This window comes from Larus michahellis, chromosome 19, assembly GCF_964199755.1.
Source record: "Larus michahellis chromosome 19, bLarMic1.1, whole genome shotgun sequence".
Lineage (NCBI taxonomy): Eukaryota > Metazoa > Chordata > Aves > Charadriiformes > Laridae > Larus > Larus michahellis.
The window spans coordinates 8,465,010-8,477,319 of record NC_133914.1 but is presented as its reverse complement, the minus strand read 5'-3'; positions in this window follow the sequence as shown (position 1 = coordinate 8,477,319).

Here is a 12,310-nt window from a genome sequence, read left to right as displayed (position 1 = left end):
TGGAGATCACCCAGTCTAACCCCCTGCCAGAGCAGGGTCACCCAGAGCAGGTGGCACAGGAACGCGTCCAGGCGGATTTGGAATGTCTGCAGAGACGGAGACTCCACCACCTCTCTGGGCAGCCTGTGCCAGGGCTCTGCCGCCCTCACAGCAAAGAAGTTCCTCCTCATGTTTAGGTGGAACTTCCCATGGTCAAGTTTGTGCCCGTTGCCCCTTGTCCTGTCGCTGGGCACCGCTGGGAAGAGCCTGGCCCCATCCTCCTGACACCCACCCTTTAGCTCTTGCTGAGCATTGATGAGATCCCCTCTCAGCCTGCTCTTCTCCAGCTGAACAGCCCCAGGGCTCTCGGCCTTTCCTCAGCACAGAGATGCTCCAGCCATCTCCAGATCATCTCTGTAGCCCTGCACTGGACTCTCTCCGGTAATTCCTTGTCTGTCTTGAACTGGGGAGCCCAGAAATGGACCCAGTACTCCAGATGTGGCCTCCCCAGGGCAGAGCAGAGAGGGAGGATGACCTCCCTCCACCTGCTGGCCATGCTCTTCTTCATGCACCCCAGGAGACCATTGGCCACCTGGGCCACAGGGGCACATTGCTGGCAACTTGTTGTCCGCCAGGACTCCCAGGTCCCTCTCTGCAGAGCTGCTCTCCAGCAGGTCACCCCCAACCTGTCCTGGTGCATGGGTTTATTCCTCCCCAGGTGCAGCACCCTACACTTGCCCTTGTTGAACTTCATTAGGTTCCTCTCCACCCAACTCTCCAGCCTGTCCAGGTCTCGCTCAATGGCGGCATGGCCTTCTGGTGTGTCAGCCACCACCCCCCCCAGCTTTGTATCATCAGCAAACTTGCTGAGGTGCACTCTGTTCCCTCATCCAGGTCATTGATGAATATGTTGAACAAGACTGGCCCCAGTACTGACCCCTGGGGAACACCGCGAGTTCCAGGCCTCCAACTAGACTCTGCGCCGCTGATCCCAACTCTCTGAGCTCTGCTATTCAGCCAGGTCTTGATCCACCTCACTGTCCACTCATCTAACCCACACACTTCCTCAGCTTACCTATGAGGATGTTACGGGAGACTGTGTCAGAAGCCTTGCTGAAGTCAAGGCAGACGACATCCACTGCTCCCCCCTCGTCCACCCAGCCAGTCATGCCACCGTAGAAGGCTATCAGATTGGTCAAGCATGATTTCCCCTTGGTGAATCCATGTTGACCACTCCCAATAACCTTCTTTTCCTCTATGTGCTTAGGAATGACATCCAGAAGGAGCTCTTCCATCACCTTTCCAGGGATGGAGGTGAGGCTGACCAGCTTGTAGCTTCCCGGGTCCTTTTTCTTGCCCTTTTGGAAGACTGAAATGACAGTGGCTTTCCTCTAGTCCTCAGGCACCTCCTGTTCTCCATGACCTGTCAAAGATGATGGAGAGTGGCTTTGCAAGAACATCTGCCAGCTCCCTCAGCACTCCTGGGTGCATCCCATGAGGGCCCATGGATTTGTGCATGTCAAGTTTGTTTAAATGATCTCTAACCCGATCCTCCTCGATTGAGGGAGAGTCTTCCTTACTCCAGGCATTTTCTCTTTCCTCCAGGGTCTGGGATTCCTGAGGGCCGGCCTTAGCAGTAAAGACTGAACCAAAGAAGGTATTCAGTAACTCCGCCTTCTCTGCGTCCTCCATCACTAAGGCACCCACCTCATTCCTCAGAGAGCCCACGTTTCCCCTGGTCTTCCTTTTACCACTGATGAACTCGAAGAAGCCCTTCGTATTGTTCTTGACACCCCTTGCCAGGTTTAATTCCAAGCGGGCCCTAGCCTTCCTCATTGCATCCCTGCATACTCTGACAACGCTCCTGTACTTCTCCCAAGTGGCCAGTCCCATTTTCCACATTCTGCAGACTTCCTTCTTCCATCTGAGTTTTTCCAGAAGCTCCTTGCTTATCCCTGCGGGTCTCCTGCCTCCTTTGTCTCATTTCGTGCTCCTAGGGATGCACTGATCTTGAGTGTGGAGGAAGTGGTGCTCAAATATTAACCATCTCTCTTGCACCTGCCTACCTGCTGGAGCCCTAACCCATGGGATTCCTCCAGGTAGGTGTTTGGAGAGGCCCAAGTCAGCTCTCCTGAATTCCAGGATTGTCATCCTACTTTACTGCCCTGCTTCTTCCACGCAGGATCCTGAACTCCACCATTTCATGGTCACTGCAGCCAAGGCTACCCTCAACCGTCACATCCCCAACCCGGTCCTTCTTTGTTGGTAGAGGGTCCAGCAGAGCACACCTCTCCTCTTCTCTTTGTATAGGAGCAGAGTTGCCTGGACAGTCAGTTAGCTGAAGGACCTCATCTCTTAACCTCTGTGCGCTGCAGGTAGGCACTCTGTGTACCTGCTGATCTCATTTCTTCTAGGCTGATGAGGTGATGTTGCAGCTGCTATTGTTACGCTTCTATAAAACACTTTGGTTTGTCTGCTTTTCCAAATATTTTCCTTCTTGTTGATTCAGCACATAGAGCCTTCCTTTCGTTGCACAGAGCAGTCTTATTTAAGCGTTTAGGTCCTCTTTTCCCCTCTCCTCTTTTGCCCATTCAGCATTAGGCTTTTCTTATTTCTTCCAGCATTTCTGATTCTCCTCTTTCTACAGTTTATTTCTATCTCATCTAATCATGGTCTTTGTTCAGTGTTTTTTCTACTTCTCGGTTTTTCTGTTCTCACTCTCTCTGACTCCATATCTGTCCCGACTTCTTCTGTCCTTGCACCTTCTGTTTTGCTGGAGGACTGGTACCTCCTCTTGTTCCATCTTCATCCCCCTACAATTGCATTGCCCGTACTTCTTCCTGAACAAAGCACGCACACAAACACGACTGCAGCCCCTGCTTGTTCACAGCTGTATTGTCTTTGGCCACAGACTCTCCATCTTCTAACGTCGTTGCTTCTGCTGTTTTCTCATGTGTCCTTCTCAGTAGCTGGAGATCGTTCTTCCTCTTATGTCTGTTATCTTCTGGATGCTTTCTTGTTAGATGTTGAAGGCTATGAGGGGGTATCTCCATAGGCAGTGCTTCTGACCAGCTGGGAGAAAGGCGAGAACTCGGATGTGGCAGGGGGAACAGCCTGTGAGAGGGCCTGGACTTGGGGTGTCAAGGGCTAAGCCCTTTGAGGTGGCTGGGGTTGGTGCCCTGGGGCACCCTCTATCCCAGACCTTGGTCTAAATTAGCGCTGCCTTCCCTGTATCTCTGACTTTGCAAACACCGTTATTGAAAGGGGTAACGCCTGAGCAACACTGCTCGTTCCCACTTTCCCTTCCAGGGAACGACACAGACTTTGCGACGGTGTGTTGGAAAACTGCCACTGAAGCGGGGCAGGAATTGGAAGTCAGCAGGGGGTGGAGGAGGGGTGTCCAGGGGGTGACTGAGAGTGAATAGAGAGTAATTCGAGACTCAAGACTCCCTGCCTTGTGTTCAGGTAAGAGCTTATGAGCACCACTGCCCAGAGAAATCCTGCTCCAGGACGTGTGGTGGGCCTTTAAAATCCAGCAACAGCCGATCTAGTCTCTTGGCTGGTCTGGCTGGCGATGGGAGAAGAATTTGGGAACTGGGGTGCCATGTTCTGTAACCCGTGGGTCTCCGTATTTGTGGGGTGGTTTGCTGTTGGGATCAGCGATGGTGCTGTCTTTTGCCAGGAGGACCGTTATTCCACTTGCTCTAGCAAAGCGTCAAAAACTCAGAAAAAGCAGTTCAGCAGTTTCTGGAAAATAAAATAGTTCTCAACTTAACATAGCCAAACGATGCCTTTTCCAGACAAATACCAAGCTACTTCTGCATCAGCCTAGTAGTGTTGTTTTCAGCTGCTTTGTTCTGCTTTATGTTTGTTCTGAGATTTAGCAGATTGTTCGGCAGGCTAATTCTGACAAACAGTGCACAGTAATTTGTTGGAGACATTCAAATGTAAACAGAATTCCATTCCCACATTGCCCTTGGTTTGGCTGAGCGGAGCTAATCTCTCCCCTGGCAGTGCCCTGCCTTCCCTTTTCAAACAGACATCTGAAAACTATGGTGTCCGTTGACGGGAGAAGGCGGAGGAGCCCTGACAGTTCCCACCCTTTTTGAAGGTGTGCAAGGAATTGGTGGGTGCTGGCTGATGTTGGTGATGGGCACGAGCGAAGGAATGGGAATGCCAGGTGAGGGGAGGAGGCCCTGTAATTTGATCTAGCCTGTTCATTGCTTTCAGGGTTTTCACGGGAAGATGAGGACCGTGATCTGTGGCCTCTCCATCACCTTTGGGGTCTCTGGACCTATTCCTCAGCCGGTCCCTGCTAACAAGCTCTAGTAGGTGTTGGAGAGTGAACAGCTCGGAGTGCTTCAGCTCTGAGGGGTGTTTGGGGCTCAGCACAGACGCAGACGGGGCTGTGCAGCCAGCGGCTGCTGGACTCCTCAGAGCTGCTGTGCTGCAGCTCCTGCCCAGTTTCTTGTGGTCAGTGGCACTGGCTGCACCCCGAGCAGAAGGGAGCAGCGGTGGGAGGAGAGTCAAAGACTACTGCCTTTGTTCCAGTTGTGTCCTGTGGAATTGCTTGGGATGGAGGGAGGAGCCTGGGGGGAAGCACTGCCACCCCAAGGCCAGCTGGAGCTTGCAGGCTGGAAAAGGTGGCCTAAGCACGTAGTGATGTCCTCTTAGTGTTGGGGTTCAGCTCTCTGGGCCACATGGTGAAACTCCCATTGTTCGTCCAGGAGCAGGATGGTCTCACTTTCTTTGCAGTGCTACCAGTGCGTGTCATTCCTTGAGCGGGTCTTCTCCCGGCAGTTAAAGCAGCTCTTGCCTTGCTGCTTCTGTCACCCCTGCAGTGCCTTCTGCTGTGCCTCAGACAGTGGCTCTTGAGTCCCGACCATCCATGTGTGTGTTTAGGAGCATATCGCTCTCTGCTCCCCATGCCAGGCTCTGTTAGATGGACCTTTGGTCTGACCCATAATGGCTTGTCCTACTTAAGTGCTGTCTGTGCAGTCTTCTGCCACTGTCACCTACGGAGGAGATGGCGCTGTAACTAAATGGGTCACCAGACCCTCTTCATCTCAGCGTCCTTCCACGTGGTGTAGACGCTCTTCCCCTTGCTGCTGTTTGCTTGCCCTGACTTCCCTGGAGGAATTGCCTGAGCTGTTTCAGCAGATCATGGATGACCTTCATCACAGATTTGAGGCTGCTGGGGGCGGTCACAAAACCTTGCGACCAAGTCCAGTTGCACCCTCTGTAGTGTACCTTTGTACCTTTCCGCCTCTTCTCAGGGACTTGCCCTTCTCACTGTACTCCACGGCTGTTTCTGACAACAAAACTGATTGGTGCCCGTTTTGGAAAGAAAAGTGTTCTTCCCTGGTCAGACTTCCCTTCCCGGACTGAAGATGCAAGACCAGAGGGATCCGCCCCGGGGTTCTGAATCCCGAGTGAACGCCTGCACTCGCTGCTCAGGTTGTGGTTTTGGGACGGGGTGAATCTGCAGGAAGATTGACGTTTCTCAGTTCTGACGTGTCTGTGGTGGTGTCAAGTGCTAGCATCTACTTTGCAATAAACTACCGTGAGCTCAGGGCCTTCGTGGTCAGCCTTTGTGCGGAACTGAGAATATTTGCCGTGGGGTTGCCTGCAGTGGAAATGAGTTGCAAAGCCTGGATTCTCCCTGGTTTGTTACCTTTGTAACTGACGGGATCGTAAACCGAGAGGAACGACTTCACTGGGGGGGCTTCGGTTTCATTTTTTTATTATGAATCTTTTAATCTGACCGGATCTCTTGCTAGATTTCTAAAAAAGTTCAGCTGAGGGTCCTATGGTCAACAAGGAGCTCAGAGTTCATCTCGTAGTCTTTAAGCCATGAAGTGGCTCCAAAAATTGACTAAACTTAATTTATTTGTATACTTCAGATTCTTTTTAAAGGTGGTGATAATTCCATTAGTTACTTTTTCCCAAAAATGTAAAAATGTTTACCAAAAGAGAATTGGATGCCATGGGCTGGTTTGTTTTCAAGTTTGCTGCTTTTACCAACTTTTTTTTTTTTTTGCAATTTCCAATATGCGTAATTTCTGAAGGTGTAATTTTGTGTTCATTTGGAAGGAGTATTAAAACTTACAGGAAATGCTTACACTGACGTTCTTCCCCAAAGCGACTGGCATGCTTCCGGGCCTTATGCCCTGGGTGTTATCTGTTACCAGATAAATAGCCGAAAAACCCACAAGTTGTCACCTTTAGAAGGTCAGTGGAGAGTGAAAGCATCCCTTTAATTGTCTGTGCTTATCACGCACGGAATGTGTCTTTTCCGAAGAACAAATTGTCTTAAAATTAGTTTTTTTTCCAGCCTTGCTGATGTGTCTGTTAAAAGCTGTTGCCTCTTTACGGTGTCCGTTGTCGTGAATTCGCAAAGCTCCTTCAGGGCTGGTGGAGTCTGTTAATCCCAGGAGCTGATGGGCATCATGTCAACGTGGTGTTTAGAAACTCCCTGGAAGACATGACAGAGGGCTGAGAAACGCCGGAAAATATCCAATGCAAGTATTCACACCAGGAACGCAGGCCAGGCTTCACAGTCCTGCACTTCTGTGTCTCATCACATTCTTGGGTGCGCACATGGATACGGGGCAGAGCAGCTGGCCACAGTCCCTGGCACACGTGGTTCTTCCCCATTTCCAGCCGACCGGAGACACTGGTGATACTGGGAGCCTCGCAGTCGTATGAGGTGTGACCATGCTTCAAACACACAGACGACACGTATTTTGACTGTAGCTGTAGGTTCAACCTTTCCATGTCCCTGATGAATCGGTAAGGAAGGCTGACACCTCGACTGGCCTCGCTTCACCGATGCTGTTAATGGGGCTGTTCTTGCGCTGAGACACTCAGAATAATTTTTGTAGTTTCTCATGCAAATATTGTCTGGTTTAGTACATGCCTTATGAAATAACAAGCAAGAAATAGCGGCAGGGTGGCTTGTTCACAAGCATCCAGGAGTGCTGTTAAGCTGAAGAAATCCCTTGTCGTGTTCCTGCTGTATCGGAGTATTGGAGGACTCGGCTGCGCAGGCACGTGCGACGTTTAAACCACTGCCCAGCAAAAGATGTGCAAAGACATTTCATGGAAGATTTTGCAGAAAGACTTATGGTAATGTCTGAAATACCTACTTAGGGTGGGGATTATCTTGCCTAACCTATCCGTTTCCTCTGCACAAGTTACCTAGAGAAACTCGTCACGTCCCTGTGTCCAGATAGTTTCAGGGCTGTTAATGAGTCTGTTAATTGGGGCTTTGAGTTCTGGTATTGCAGGACTTACATCCAGACCTTTCTTACTAGTATGTGGCCGAATGTGCCACACTCAGAAGCCTCAGGTGTTGGTAGTGCAGTTGTACACTGTCAGCTCAAGGACCTTCTGGAGATAGTTTCCATTTACGACTTCCATGTTCCAGACCCAGCTGGCAGCTTCCCGCTCACAGAAACGACTTTGGATATGTCCTGTGCTTGGGGGTCTGCTGTCTCATGGGGCCAAAAGTTTTGATCTCTGTTTCATTCATTGTTGGTCCCCATCAATGTGGTGTTAATTACACCTCGCCATGAAGGGACTTCTGCTCACTGTTAGTCTCTTGTTCTCTTTTCTAGACACTGTACTGCTGCAGCCAACAACTTTAAGGTTATTTAACTTGAAAAAGGGTAGATTACCTGTTTTTTTAGACTTGACACTTGAAAGACAGAGAAGTCTTGGCCTGCCAGTCCAGCCTAGATGATAATAAAGTATCGTTTCCATCTGTCAGGGTCATGCCTTTCAGAAGCTCCTGAATGCGTTTACCTTGTTTGTGGAGAGGTCCCAGGTGCGTGTCTCTTTGCGGAGGCTGTCTGGATAATCCCGTGTTGATATCGCAGTTGGCTGCGTGTGGTCCCTGGCTGGAACCTCCTGGCAGGGCATGGTCATCCCTCGCAGCGGTGCAGCGGGCAGTCTGTTCCTCCTTCCGCACAGGCTCCTTCTCTTCTCATACCTGCACCAAATGCTGCTCCTCCACTTGAGCATCTGGTAATTAGTCCTAGATTTTGCAAATGGTGCAATTACCGCTTGCTTTGTTTGCAAGCCACCCTTGGGTATCTGCACCTCTGTGGAACTGTTTGAGGTTACCAAAGGTTAAAACAGACGTGTGGCCCCCAGCCACCTGAAAATGGAAGTTACCGAGGTGCTGTGTGACGTATGTACTCCACACACTCAGTAGTTCTTCATCCTCATAGTCCCACGTACCTTTTTTTTTTTTCTTTTCTCCCCAGATTTTCTGTTGAGCCTTGTGTGCTCATGGCTTAACACGTGGGTTCAAGTCTCAGCCACGATCCACGGTTATAGGAGAGGAATGTCTGCAATTTCAAGTTATTGGGCAGAGTTAGAACTGATGTTTGGACAACGCGCGCCCATCCTTAGTAATTTTTCCTCACTCACAGAATCATGCCCTCGTGAATAATACGTAGAGCTTGTCAGACCACTCGCTTTGAATGCTTTCTCCTGATTTGCCGAGGATACTGCAGCTTGGTGGTCTGAGGTAAGCGTGAAAAAATTACTGCAACTAGCAATGTATGAATGAGACTACTGAATTCCTGCTCAGCAACAGAAGCCAGCTTCTTCTGAGGCTGTCAGTGATGGAGGATGCGATGTAGAATTAAGTGTGACCGGAGTACTCAGTTTGCCTTTCTTAAACCTTATGCCCTGCCTGATGTTGCGCAGGTGCTTGTAACTCAGAGGGGCCAGAATCTCCCCATCTCCTTGGTACTCGGTGTGCTCCTGCCGTGCTGCACTGTGCAGTGTGGGTCAGCACAGCAGGGGACGTGCTTTTTGGAGTGGATAAGGATTTAGGACGTTACTTACCTTTCAGGGTATTCCGGTGGGAATGTGCCGCCCAGCGTTTCCTTGTAGTTGAAGTGTGAAGGGTTTGGGCACTGCCCCTGTTCTCAGAAGCAGCTGAGGTGCTGCAGCTTTTGAAGAAAACAAGATTCCCGTTTATTGGCAGCTCATCACAGTTCTGGAGGTAGCTGGTCCATTTGAGGAGATGGGATAGCCAACCTGCTCCTGAAGGCAGGTCCTAGAATGTGGCCTGGGATGGGAGGGGCTGCAGCTGGTAAGATCTTGGTGGGCCTGAAGGCACCTGGAAAAAACTCCGGCTGAGAACACTGAGCTAATGTGGATGTTTCGTGAAGGAAACAGTAAGAGATGACCTTGTCGTAGCCTTCACCTCCCTCCGGCTGTCACGTTCAGTCTACTTGTTTTGATTCCATTGTTTACCCTGTACAATCCCAGCTTTGTTTGGATGCATCACAGGAGCATCCTGGATGGGAGCTGGAAGTTAAAGGCTTCAACTCCATGGCTAATCCAGGCCTAGCTCTGCCGTTGCTAGGAGGATGTTGGGTTACTCTCCATAGCATCATAACTGGGGTGATTAACCCCAGGTACGCAGAGGCGTTACCCACGGTGCACCAGAGGAGTGAGAGCAGTGCTGGGCCCCCGTCTGGGTCAGTAAGAGTTAACATCAAGTAAGTTCACCGACAGCCTGCGTTTGCGCTTCCTATGCAGAAGGAAACAGCTTCTGCTCCCAACAAGATGGTGGTTTTTAAAGAAGATAAGGGGAGTCCTGGGTGCCTGAGTAAGTGCGTATTGCTTGGGATGAAGGAAGGTATTGACTGGCCTCGGAGGCAGTTTGGCCGCGGCCGTCCCCTGGGACTGGAGGGAGACATTTGCCTTCGTGTTGGGGTATTAGGGAGGCGATGGGGTCACGGGCTGTGAACAGGCACCACGTGGTGCCTCTTCGCCTTGAAGTACTGGGAGAGGCTTAGAACGGAGCTAGTGCCGATGAGTCCAGGGACCTTGGGACGAGTTCGGCAATTCTCCTCCCAGCTGAGCTCTGCAATGGCAAAGCCTCAGCCTCCTGCCAGTTCATTTATTTCCTCCTGACCCGGCTGCCTTCTCGCTTGTGCCATGGCTGCTTCAGCACGATGGTGCCCCCCTCCCCGCCCCTTCTCCCCTGCTTTACCCTGGTCTTCTGAGGCCTGACAGATGTTGGCTTGAACTCTCAGCAGGCTGAGGGGAATGAACGGAGACCTTCCCTTCTCTGTGGCATCTAGGCCACCAAGTAATAAAAAATACAACCGCTTTAGCTGGTAGTGTTTTGTTTTTGAAGGCAAATAGCTGTGGCTGACTTGGTGCCATGTGTGTGCTTGGAGGGCATGTAACAGAGATCACCTCTTGGGGGACTGAAGGGTCTACGTATCCTCAAACCTTGTTTCCATAACCTGATGACGGCTACATGGAATTCCAGTTCAAGTTGAGCGCAGAGAACTTGAAAACAATTGTGTACGTCCATCTGTGCAAATGCCAAAAGCAAGGAACTAAGTCTGGGTTTCGGATGGCTTGGATTAAAAAGCACGCGAGTGAAGGTATGACCGAGGAGAAGCAGCCCGGGAAGCTGAGGGGAGGCAGGCTGCTGGTGGGAACGTGAGTAGCTGGGCACCAGGCCAGCAGCGTGCCCTGTGCCGGCTAAAGGCATCCGTAGACGAGTGGGACTGGCTCCAGAGTCAGGCGGGTGTTCCCTACCTGGCGAGGACTGATTTTTGGATGGGAGTGGTGGTAACAGTGGTGAGATCAGTTTGCAAGATTAGGAAACACATTTAAGGGGAGCTGTCGGCTGTCTCTGTAGCTTGGGCAAATACTGCTTCGGGTGTGACGCCAGAGTTAAAATGTAAGACACTACTTAGAGCTCTGCGAGTGACACGTCAGGAGCCCACGGGAGGAGAAGCAGTGCGTGGTCTGAGTGGAGCATGACTGCGTTCAGCTCCGTTTGCCGTGTGTGTATGCACTGCCCGTGCCTTAAATGCAGCCTGGGAATGGATGTACGGGATCTGCTTGGTTACAGGGAAAAACTAAGGACAAGGTGGTGAGAGTCAGCACTAACACACCGTTCTGCAGCCTGGAGCTACCTCAGCGCCTCACCAAGGGGCATCGGTACCTCCCAGTAACGGACTCGGCCAGAGCTGTAAACACCACATCACAAATATGTAAAAAGAGAAGAGTTTTTATTGGTTATATACTGTAGAGCTGACAGTGTTCGAGTCAGGAGAGACATGCAGATAAAGTGTGTGTTTACATTTGGCATGCAGACTAAGAGCACTGTGTAACTGGAAGGAGGTGAGCACCATCTGTATCCGCTGCGTAGGCAGCCTGGGGAGGAAAGCGCCGGCTTCCCTCTACTGAGCATGCTGAGACAGGGAGAGTTCTGAGAGGGTGAAACAGTGCTGATAGCTCTATCGGACACAAAATTTGTTTTGGGGCAACAGGCAACGCTGTTGCCCTGGAAAATTTGCTTAACTTGGATGAGTCTCTGATTATGAAAAGATTTCTTGCATTATTTGTCTTCTAACTAAGCTGCACCAGCCCAAATATATGTCTGCAAATACAAAAAAATAGATTTATTCTCTTAAAAATACATTCCATGCAGCCTGGAGTGCTGCTTCCCCAAGGCAGGAGGCTGCACTGCGTGCTGGGCAGCCCAGGACGGTGGTCCTTTGGGCCCTTAGGTTCCTGGCCATCAGAGGCATCTGCAGACAATGGCTTTGCGTTTGATCACGTACAGAGCAGTCCCCTGAGGGCTGGCCATGGGGCAGTGATGTGACCACTCCAGTGATGTGCAAGGGTAGCAGAGATGAGGTCTACTATGTTAGCGATGACACCGATGCGACTATTGCTTCGATCCGTAGCTAGGCAATTGCTGATGTCGAGTGTCTCTTGAAGCACCAAGGTGCGCCACCCTGCCCCGTGCTTCCTGCTCGTTTCCTTTCCCGGAGGAACCATTTGCAGGGCTGTGGGTCTCCCCTCCTCTGTGTCCACCGAGCTGTGGGTTGACAGTGCAAAGCACCGGTGGCTGCGCCGTGGAGCTGGCACTCCCCGTGCTGCTGGAGCAGCTGGAGAGGCGTTGCTCGGCATTGCTGAAGTGGTGCCTCTGGACACAGAGGAAGCCGCTCTGCGAGGCAGGAAGCTTCTGGCCCCTCAGGCTGGTGCCACCCGTGCTGGGGGAAGCCACTGGCTCTCCAGAGGGGACCAGCGTCTCCGTTTCCCAGGGAGAAGCGAGCACTGACAGACTTCCTCTGTACAGCAAATACATTTACAACTTTGGAATTACCCGACTGCTTGATGCGCAGCCTCGTGGCATCATCAAGCCCACTGAAAAGCCTGTTATATTTATATGCTACAATTACAAATACTTCAGTGATGGCAATATTTACACATATACTCTATTTTACAGCTGTTCAAAAAAAGTGTGCAATTTGAGTAAAACACATTGTGTTTCCTG